The sequence below is a fragment of the Hoplias malabaricus genome, chromosome Y, assembly GCF_029633855.1.
Source record: "Hoplias malabaricus isolate fHopMal1 chromosome Y, fHopMal1.hap1, whole genome shotgun sequence".
NCBI lineage: Eukaryota > Metazoa > Chordata > Actinopteri > Characiformes > Erythrinidae > Hoplias > Hoplias malabaricus.
In genome coordinates, this window is record NC_089820.1 from 72,267,708 (window position 1) to 72,279,519 (window position 11,812).

Below are 11,812 nucleotides of genomic sequence, written 5' to 3' on the forward strand. Positions count from 1 at the left end.
CTGACGATGTCACAATGACCGGGAGCAATAGCTGGCCAACGGAACACTGACAACATCACAATGACCTGGAGCAATAGCTGGCCTGTGGGCCAGGCAGCAGGCTGAAGGAACACTGACAACATCACAATGACCCAGAGAAATAGCTGGCCTGTGGGCCAGGCAGCAGGCCGACGGAACACTGACGATGTCACAATGACCTGGAGCAATAGCTGGCCTATGGGACAGGCAGCAGGCCGAAAAAACACTGACAACATCACAATGACCCGGAGCAATAGCTGGCTTGTGGGCCAGGCAGCAGGCCAACGGAACACTGACGATGTCACAATGACCTGGAACAATAGATGGCCTGTGGACCAGGCAGCAGGCCTACGGAACACTGACAATGTCACCCTGATAGCAAGGAGACGGCGGACAACTGTTGGCCCATTGAGGGCAAAGTTGGAGGATATAATATTCAATAAGCGGCATAAGTTATTTCCATAGTGCCTCTGGATGTATGATTTGGGTTATTATGTAATTTAATTTTCTCTCAAGTATAGCTGTTAGAATAAGTACATCTCCATTAAGCATTGACAATGGTCTATAAGAACCACAATCAGTAGGGTTCTTACCTTCTTTATGCAATACCACTATTGTTGCATCAGACCACGACGGCGCCATTGTTTTGGTCTCTAGAGCATAGTGATATGCATCTAATAAAAATGGAGTGACAATATCTCCAAAATATTTATAGAATCCATTTATGAAACCATCTGGGCCAGGACACTTGTTATTCATAAGGGATAAAATAACTTTTTATTTCCTCTTTCTTAATGGGCTCATCCAATTCTTTAGCTACTGTATCAGATAATTCAGGAATGTTTATATTTTGTAATTTGCTAGACAAACCTCATCAGGGCAGGTATTAGTATCTTGTTATAAGACTTTATTAAACACTGCAAAAATGTTGCCTATTTCTCTTGGTTTTACAATAGCTTTATCATAGTTTTAGCTTTTGAACTACATTTGAGGACTGCTGTTTCTTAAGTCTGAAGGCTAAAAGTATACTTGCTCTATTCCCATTTTCATAATACCGTTGTTTGGCAAAATGTAGGTTTCCCTCAATCTTTTCTGACAGTAAGTCTTGGAGTTATCTGCGGGTTGTATTTAGATGTGTTAAAAATGTTAGGTGATCTACCCTGTTTATGATTATATTCTAGCTCTCTTTCCTCTAATTCTTGCTTTTTGGCTCTTTTTTTTTTTTTTTGCTGTTTTATAAGAAATAATACGGCCTCTTAAATAGGCCTTTGCACAGTTCCAAAACATGATAGGAGATGTTTCAAGTGTTTTATTTGTGTCTAAATAATTTTTACACTCTGTTGTAAAGAGAGCAATTAAGTACTTATCCTAAGAAGGGAGGCATTAAGCCTCCACTGCTTAAATTATGTAGCCAGGCACAAGTGAGATTAAAGGGAAATTTCTCTCCTTTGGAAATTTGGACTGCCATATATCCACTATTCTGATTTCTGCAGATACGTTTTTGAGCATTTTTACCCATTCTGGATATGGGTGATTGAAAAAGGGGTTGTCTATTAAAGTTTGACCTTATGCAATTAAAATCTCACCCCATAGTCAGACATCCAGAACTTTATTCTGTAATCATGTTAAGAACTGACTTAACAAACCCCGGCAGGTCTTCATTAGGAGCATACACATTTATAAATGACACTGCTATTCCATTGATTATCCCATTTACCAACATAAATATGCCCTCCTTGTCCTTATGTACAAATGTTTCTGTAAAGTTATGTATTAATATGGCCACGCCCATTTTCCTACCAGAACAAATGTGAAGAGTAACTTTATCAGCCCAAGACTTTTTCAATTTCTTAAGTTCATCATCTGATAGATGTGTTTCCTGTAGAAGCACTACTTGACACTTGAGTTGCAGTAATATTTTCTTACATTTTATTGGACTTTCACATTATAACTTATTACAGATAATGTACTCATGGCTATTTTATAGAATTTTTAATATTAAGAAATCATGTTGGAGGCAAAGACGGCCATCTGACACACAGGACAGGTCATTTGAGTGTTGAAACCCAAAATGGAGACATAAGATGCAAGTGCCATGACTTTGCTGAACAATACTTCCAAGGCTAACTTGTGTGATGGAATTTGTTTATTAAAATGATTCTTAATCAACTTGCTAGTATGGGCCACGCCCTATAGTTTGGAACAGGGGGGCAAACTCAGAGGAATTTGCGATGGAGTTCAGAGCGGTTTTGAGCGTGTGTAGAACCAGACCCCCCCTGTTAGAAGATTAAATTTTGAAGAGGGAGGAGATGGGGAGGAGGTGGGAGCGACTTAATTGTCACGGAGATTACGTGAGGTTGAAGGGTATAAATAGGCCTGGGGGGAGGAGCGTGGGCGTGGCCCAACTCCCAAAATTCTGTTATAATATAACTTCAATTTGCTAGTATGGTCCATGCCCTATAGTTTGGAACAGGGGGGTGAACTCAGAGCAATTTGGGATGGAGTTCAGAGCTGTTTTGAGCGTGTGTAGAACCAGGCCACCAAAAGTTACAGGGAAGCGATACATTGGTGAGCTTCGAAAAGATCACAGATATGGGGGCGAATGTATAAATGATGTGCTTGGGAGGTCCATCGGCCGAGTGTCTGAATAGTATGATCTGAAAGGCCTTGATGGTAAGCTGTAGATACAGCACCGATCCTGAAAGAGTGAGTGGAAAAATGTGATGGGTTAAAATTACTACGTGAAAGGATTCGTCGTAAGTGGGACTGAAACCAGTGGCGAGTGGCGACCGAACCTGATTCAGTTGTAAACAATGGATCGGAGTGGGAGGCACCTTGAGATAATCTAAGCTGGAGGTAGCGTGTAAGAGGTTCATAGGGGCTTATAGGGGAAGGGACTTTAAAGGGAAATATTTGAGAAGAATTGTGAAATTGGTCTGTTTTACTGTGTTTAATAGTAAAGATAAGTGTGTTTAGATCAAGTATGAGTAGGTCAGATAAACAAGGGTGGAGAGAATTATGGTGAACGGAAGACGGGGTTGTGAATTCAGAGCAACGGAGGAAGCCAAAAAATGCTAAAATGAACATGGCTTCGAGGGTGGCATCGGTAGTTGGTGATACGTAACCGGATCGCAGAGTAGTTAGGCAGCTGTAAAGAATGTGAGAAGAGATAGGCATGCATTGAGGTAGATGATGAGGTTCAGTTCTTCTTATTCCTTTAAGGAGCAGGGTGACTTGGTGATGATTAGTAAACGGATGGGGAGAGCCGTAAATCAGTTTGAAAAAGAAATTAATAGCGGCTGCATAGCTTTTTAATGTGGATGAACGGATAGAATATTGAGAGCTAGTGAATGAGAGGAATGCTGTGAAAGAGTGTAGATCAGAAGATGGGAACGGTATAGAGTATATGTGATGGAAGCGTCGAAAGCACTGCCATCCCGTCCAGTAGGTAGACAAGGTGTTTGGTGCCAGAGATTTCAGGATTAAATCCTGGGATTTTAGAGTCAGATTGCTGAGTGTGTGGGAAGATGGAAGATGAGGTCCGAAAATGGTGGAACCGGAGTAGGATGCAGGTCGGACTGTGGAGCCAATAGCTTGAACTTCTGAAATTGGAAACGAGACAGAGAGTCAGCAATAGGGTTAATGTGACCAGGAATGTAAACTGCTTTTAATAGAAATTGATGGACGACTGAGTGCCAAGTGAGGCGGCGGACGAATGGCATGAGACTGAGTGAACTGGAGCATCCTTTATTAATAATATGAACGACTGATTCATTATCTGAATGGAGAAGAATGACTCGGCCAGTCCATTCATGTCCCCAAAGAACTGCAGCAATGGCAGCAGGAAAGAGTTCACAGAGCGCAATGGAGTCACCGCAGTCTAGCGTTAGACGGGTGAATTGATCAGGCCAGGAAGATGCGAACCAGTGTCCCTTGTAAAAACCTCCACACCCCACGGACGGGGCTGCGTCGATGAACAAATCAACGTCCTCTGGGTTAGCTAGTGCATCATTGTAAAAGAAAGAGATGCCATTCCATCTGCGGAGGAGGAGCAACCAGAATTGTAGCTCTGAAGCGCAGGCTTGGTCCAGGGAGATTAACTGAGAGAGAGAAGAGGCTAGGTGCAGCAAATGAGAGATGAAGGAACGACCTTGTGGGACAACACTAATGGCGAAAATAAGATGCCCCAAAAGGGAGAGGAGTTGTCGTTTGGTGACACGTTGAAGAGTAAGAAATTCAGGGAGGAATTCAGTAATGCGGGCCAGCTTGTCGTGTGGGAGTGAAGCACAAAAAGAAACTGAATCCAGAAAGATGCCTAAGAACTCAAGTGAGGTAGCGGGGCCAATAGATTTCTCGGAAGACAAGGGAATGCCCAGGTGATGGAAAGCGTAACCACATCAGGCTCTGATTCAGCAGAGAGAAGGTTGGAGGCATGGAACGAGGAGACGGGCAGAACCACCAAACCTGGGGAGAAAACAAACAATAGACCATCCAGGAGATAACATACGAATGCGGGATAGAGGGGAAATGCGAGTGCGAATTCGAAAGTTGTGAGGAGCTTGGAAGCTCTGTGCTCTGAAGTCTTCAATGAGAGGGTCACATCCCCCACGTCAATGGAGCGGGGTGTTGTACAGGAAGCTGAGGGAAGCAATAGAGAGGACAGGTCAACGTCCGCACCTTGGAGAATCCGCTAACGAAGGGTAGGCTGCACCAGGGGTGGATTGAAGACACGAGCATTGGGAGGAGGAGGAGCTGGAGCAGTGGTGAAAACAGGGAAAAAAGGGTCCTCTTGTTGGCTGAAGGAGCGAAGGGGATACCGCGGTCTCGGAGCACTCTCTGGAGGCCCGCTACGGTCCAGTCGGAGATGGACGGAGAAGCGGGAGAAGCCGGATCGGGCCGTACTTGTCCGACGGTGAAGGAGGGCTGCCGAACGTGATGATCGCAGCGATGAGGTCGCTGAGGAGGAAGAGAAATCGGAGAGGAGCGGCGTCCGCGCGCAGAACCCGCGAGTGTGGAGAGGGAATGACGAGAGCGTGCGGAGGAGCTTGGAGCAGCTGAAGTGGCAGGTGAGGCAGGCATGACGACTGCCGAACGCAGTCTCTTAGTGCTGATGACAGGGGTGGCGTTGGGCGATCGAGTAGGGGAAGGAGAGAAAAGCTCGTGGTCAGAAGCGAGCAGGTCAAGATCCATGGTAGCAGCTGGCAACTCAGTGACGCAAGCAGGAAGTGCAAGACTAGCGACTTGATTGTCACGGAGATTACGTGAGGTTCAAGGGTATAAATAGGCCTGGGGGGAGGAGCGTGGGCGTGGCCCAACTCCCAAAATTCTGTTATAGTATAACTTCAATTAAAGTGATTGTTTATTTCAGTCAATATCAGTAAAGCCATATATGCTTGTGCGACTGAAGTTGTTTTCCCTTTTTGAACTCTCTGTGAAGGCAGCAGGCTTATGTGTGTATGTGTGTCAGATAACGGTGTGCTGGCACATCTTGACCTTCAGTTCCCTCCCTCCCCGAACTGAGTTGAGGTAACTGAAATTAGTTAAAAAGGTCTGGAAGGGGGCTATGGGAGCGGAATGTGTCAGAGCATCACAGATAGTTAGAAAAAGAGTGAGCACCTGCATAATGTAACCTTGTTCATGGCTATATGAGACAATGGAATGATAGTTATATAATTAGGGAGGGGCTAGGGGTATAAAGGCTTTTTGAGAGACTGTTCCATAGGAGAATAGAAGGGTCTATGAGTGGCATTCTATCACTCAAATAAATAAATTTGTTACTCACTTTTGATCTTGACTCAGAGACTCACTTTTTTTTTTTTACTTCTGTCACAGGTGCAAATGCCCTGTTGTTCATTTAAGTGTAGTTAGATCCTCGGGAAACAGAAGGATCAGAATGCAAAAAACACAATGTTTGGTAACATTGCATGTTACTTACATGGCACAAGATGTGGGTCCCAAGCCACTAGGTTTAAGTGGCAACAAACACAAGCCAGACAGATTGGCTGTGTACAATACCAGTGAAAAGGAGAAAATATAAAGAAATGAAGTGTAGGAGTTAAAGTTCCTGCAGATATACATAAATGTACATGTTTTAAAAAAATATGAATTGTACAAGAAATATTCATACAAAACATGTCTAGCTTAAACCTTACATAAAGGGATTAGTCTCTGTCATAATATAGCTTGGCAATAATAACATGGGGGCCATCTCTCAGTTTCTTGAGTGCAAGTGCACAGTGTGAGCGATCGACTTCTCACACTTGTTCCATAATTTTACTAGCTCACTCTGGAGTTCGATTACTGTAGTCTGCAGTGTAGATACTTCATCAGACCACGTTGATAATCCACCTATCACCTCTTCAATGTCAGTTTTCATAGAGGTGATTTCAGCTCGTATTGCAGTAGCACTGCTAGAAATGTTGGCCCACATCAGCCTTAATAGCATCGAGGTCTTCAGACAGTGCACTCCGTATTTTGTATGAATCGGTGTTTTTTTTTTTTTTTTTTTTTTTAATTATTAGTAAGCCTGCAGGAGCTCTGAGATATGCGTCTTTACTCCATCTTGACTCGCTAGCGCACCCAGTGTTTATTTTTATCACCAAAAATAACATGCTGTATTATCTAATTATCAAACTGTATGTCTAAGAAAAATGAGCCTTTAAATATTGAGTATCTGCCAATACTGAGTTCTGATCTGATACTTAGATTTTCCTAAATAGTACTGTTACACAGTGCACACTTCAAGTAAACTCCCATTAAAAATAAAACTGCCTCCAGCTAAGCTGCTGCTCATTCTTTTTGTAGCCCGAGAGAAACAAATAAATATATCTATCTATATAAATAATTGTAAGAAGAAGAATAAAAGAATAAATACCTGAGCAGTAATATAGTTATGTGCTGGTTCACAATGTAATAGAATCAGCTACTTATTTGAGTGTTTGTGTGAAAAAGAAAAAAAAAGTTGATAGTCATTAAGCCATCCTACGTATTTCAGTTGTGATGAGGAGTCCTCTGGGCCATATGGGGGGAGGAGGGAAGGAGAGGATGGTGGCACGAGGTTTAGAGCTCCTGCTGTGAAGGTTTTAGCTCAAGAGCTTTTAGTAGGTGTTTAAAACCGTCTGTTGGGAAGTCGACTAGATATCCATTATCAGATTCGAGTATTACGGAGCGTTTTACCCGCTCGCTAGGCGGGTTTTCGGGGTTTTTTTCCCCCCGTTGCTCAAAAGGTTTGCCCCGAGGCTGCTAGCTGGCTAGGCTAGATATAATTGGGTATTGGCACTGTATGCTCTACCTAAGATATATTCAGCACAGCTGAACGGTTGAACTGTGCTGGGGAAACCGTCGTATTTATGAGCAGGACACTTAAATGACTGTGCTGCTGGTTATGAGTGTGGCGAGGACTTTGGTGCTTCGAATGGAAGTGCAGCAGAGGACTATCAGTATTCCTCCTATTTCCGACCGTCCCCTAATTCCGGCCACTGCCGTATATGGTGCAATTCCGCTCTCTCTTTTTGCCAATCGCATTTCGCAACAGATATTTCCCTCAGTGTAAAAGTTAGCTTACGGTTAGCTTCCTTTTCTCTGAGGGGAAAATCTACAGCCACTGTAATCCTTACATGTAGAGTACGACTACCAACACAGGACAAACGTAATCTCATTGTGAACCTCTCAAAACCACTGAATGTGGTAGCAACGGTCTCGTTTGACTGTCACAAGCAGGGGAGGTGGCCGAAGTTCGGGGATGCCAATAATCTTAGCAGTATTGGCACCAACTTAAACAAAAACGTCTTTATATAAAGACATATATACTGTCAAAGTCAAACAGGTCTTGGACATTAATCTACTGTCACGTCCTGGCCCAATCTTGTTTGTTTTCCCTCGCCATGTGCTCAGCACATGGCTCTCTCTGTCTGTTATTGTCCATGTCTCTGCCTTTGTTCCACCTCCTTTACACTCATTATCTGTGTCAGGGGTGTCTCGTTTGTTCATGTATTTAAGTTCCGTTGTGTCACTTCCTGTGATCGGTCATTTGCTTTGTATTGGATTGTTTTGTATTGTATGGTTTAGTATTGTTTGCTATGTCCAAGTCTTGTTCTCATTTCGTGTCGTTCCCATCTCTAATCATGTTGTCTATCATCTGTTCCTCGTTTCGTGTTTACCCTGAAGTTCGTTTGTGTTTGTTTTGTTCTATCGTTAATAAAGTATCTGTGTTGTAGCGTGTGCGTCCATCTCCGTCAGTCCGCCCTTCGCGTCTCCCTGACATCTACACATATTTGACTCCTGAAAAATATTGTTTTGAGTGAGTAAAGAACTTCTATTTATTTACAGTTAGCTAAGATTTCCAATATTGTAATTAAAGTGGCCGGAAGTTGGGGTAATTACACTACAAGACTAATGTTTCTGTCGAGACCGTCCCCTAATTCCGGCCACTGCCGTATATGGTGCAATTCCGCTCTCTCTTTTTGCCAATCGCATTTCGCAACAGATATTTCCCTCAGTGTAAAAGTTAGCTTACGGTTAGCTTCCTTTTCTCTGAGGGGAAAATCTACAGCCACTGTAATCCTTACATGTAGAGTACGGTCTCGTTTGACTGTCACAAGCAGGGGAGGTGGCCGAAGTTCGGGGATGCCAATAATCTTAGCAGTATTGGCACCAACTTAAACAAAAACGTCTTTATATAAAGACATATATACTGTCAAAGTCAAACAGGTCTTGGACATTAATCTACTGTCACGTCCTGGCCCAATCTTGTTTGTTCTAACTAGAGTGAGGCCTCCGAGATAAGTGGCTGACTTAACTTGCAGGGAGGGAGTACCTCTGGTTCTGATCATCTATTTCAGGTACTGCCTATGAGTTTCTTTTGTTTGCTCTATGAGTGAAGCGGTCAGTGTATTTTTTTAGTTTGTTGACCACAAAGCACCCCGGCAACGCTCAGGCCTGCAAAGTTTGTTTTTGGTTACTACTATCTCAAGGGCCCTTTAAGGAAGGGGGACTAATTTAAGGTTATTAACCAACAAGGGACTCAAGACATTTATGCAATTTCTGTTAGAATTCTATTGTTTTTTATTAAAATTTAGTTTATTTGATATTATTAATTTAGTAAATTGATTTATTCTTTTACTAAGCTTTGGCTTTCTTGTTTTGATTAATAAAAAGGGGCATTATTTTCTGCATCCATTGACGGACAGACTACTTTTAGACCTATTTTGAACGTCCAGGGACGTTCCTTGTTTACTGGGTAGAGAACTGCCTAACATCAGAGGAAGTTGTGAACAACAAGTTTATATACATTCATCCTGAAAGTGCTAGTCAGAACGCCGTAGCTCCACGTATCACCATAGTAACAGGTGTATGAGACATACACCTTCTTTCTTTTCGTGAAAGAAAGAAAAAGTGTGGACAGCTGTTGTGAAAAATAATTTTATTACTTTGTGTTAGTGGATAAATATCCTTAAATGATTAGTTAAAATTAAGCAATTATAATTGTGTGAAATCTTGTATTCATATGAATGATTAACCAGTATTTTAACCCTGCATTTAAACAGTTTAGAATCTGCACACTAACTGACATGCTGACTCAGTGTTTACACCTTTCTAATTTCTTAGATCTTTAACAGATCTGCACTTAGGCTTGTAGTATAAATTCCAAGTGTTAGTTAGGACAGTTGAACTTTAGGGCATCTCAGTGACCTTAAGTCCATCAGTGACCTTAAGTCCATTAGTGACCCCTCTGTATCTTGGTAACAGAAAAGGAATGTGGGTAATAAAACCTACAGAGTCAGAAGGGCATGATGAGTGTTTTGGGGTCATAGGTGCATGGGAGACCTGCACGCGAGGAACCTGAGTACTGACATGTCTAATCATGTTATTAATATATGTTAATCAGTCAGAAACGCCTTGCCAGCAGGGTATTCGTCATTTGGGGTATAAAAACTTTGGAGTCAGATGGGAAGGTCAGAACTCTGCGTGGAAGGGCACTAGGTTGCGTTTCTTATGTATTAGTTCTCCTGGATCCAGTATTAAAATAAATACTTTGGTTTGCTTTGAACTTCACTCGACTGGTCTTTGTAACGCTTCCGGAACGAGCACGCCTCCCTCAGGAGAGAGGGTGTATTTTGGATCTTTTGGAGATCTTCTAAATTTTAATTACTTTGGGAACGGTCCAAAAAGAACATTTAATTCTTCAATTGGTGACCCCGGACGTGCGGAAGTGTGAGAACAAGACCGACTTCGGACTCCTTTCCACTCGCGGCCGCAATTTATTGAGGTGGGTGAGCAGACCCTGTTTTATTCAAATTCTGCATATTGGAATTTCTAAATCAGAGTGGTGCGGAGGTCTGAAGGCGGTCTGGAGTGAGGTAATGAGCAAATCAATTTATTTTAAATATGTTTTTATAATTTTTTATTGGTTTATACATTTGGGGTTGCTTGGTTATGGTATTTATAATGGTTTAGATGGAAGTTGTGCCCATCATGGAATTTATTATGGTTTCGATGGATGTTGTTCCCATCATGGTTTTTTATAATGGAATTTAAAATGGTATAGATGGATGATTGGTTCCCATCTTGAAACTGAGTAGTGGCGTCCTCCACTGGAACCTGACGAGGTGTCCAGTTAATTGCCCGGTCGGGAAGCCCGCCCGTGGGATTGGTTTCCCCTAAAAGTATAATAACAGCGGAAGTTGTTCCCGCCACAGTTTGTAGTGTATTTTAATGCAACCTGATTGTGTATTTGTGTGTTCTATGTTCTAAGAGGCTGTGTTATTTTTTGGGGCTGTTATGTGACTGTCGTGTATGTTTTTGCTCGCTAGAGGGCGATAGAGGAGTGTCTTGCTGTGTATGTGTATGTGTGTGTGTGTGTCAGCTGAAAGAATTTTTTTTTTTTGGGGAGAAAATGGAGAAAGTGGGGGACTGATCAACCCCCTTTTCTTGCTTTTGAGTGTGTGTGTGAAGAACCCTCCATGTGCTGTACAGAGCCATAAATTTTATGTGAGTGTGTTTAGAGAAAAGGGGGGAAAGGACATCTCTGTTTTAAGAGTGTCAGTGAGAGAGTGTGTTTAATGAGAACGGAAAATGTCATAAAGAGAGATTTAGAAATTAATAGGGAAAGAAATTTGTAATGGTATAAATTATGAGCTTCGTTCAAGGACAGTTATTTAAAGAATATGAACCTCAATAAAATGAGGGGTTTGTTTATCTATGACAATGAGCCTGAACGGAAGACGTTTTAAAGTAAAACATATAAAGTAAATTAAATGAGCTTTCTTGGAGACTATACATTAAGAAAATATAGACAATGAGCTCCAGAAAGACGTTTTTAGAGGTTCACCTAGAATAGGTGAAAGGAGAGCAAGGTGTAAAGCTGAGTAATTAATATGATAAATTGGGGAAACTGTAAGGTTTAAACATGGGAATTAAAGGGAAAGTTGTTAATTGAACACTTGCTCTAATTTTGAATATGGTTTCTTTGATATTGTTAATTTAGGCTGGTGGTGGATAAAATATATTTTGTTTACTGCTTATTGTCCTAAGAATCTTATTTTTCCGGTTTAGTTAGTATTTTTTAACTATGGTAATTAGTCTAAAAAAAAATTTTATTTTCTGCCACGGTTTGAATTTTTCGTTAATCATAACATATTTTGTAACCTGCTTGCTATTTCTCTAGTTCATTAAATTTTGCTTTCACTTGCTATAATATATCTTGTGATTTCACTGTGGCCTGTGGCCTGTTGAGTGTGGCTGGAACCTTGTTTTCGTTTTTAAAATATAGTTGTTGGTTTAATTCTGTGTTGTG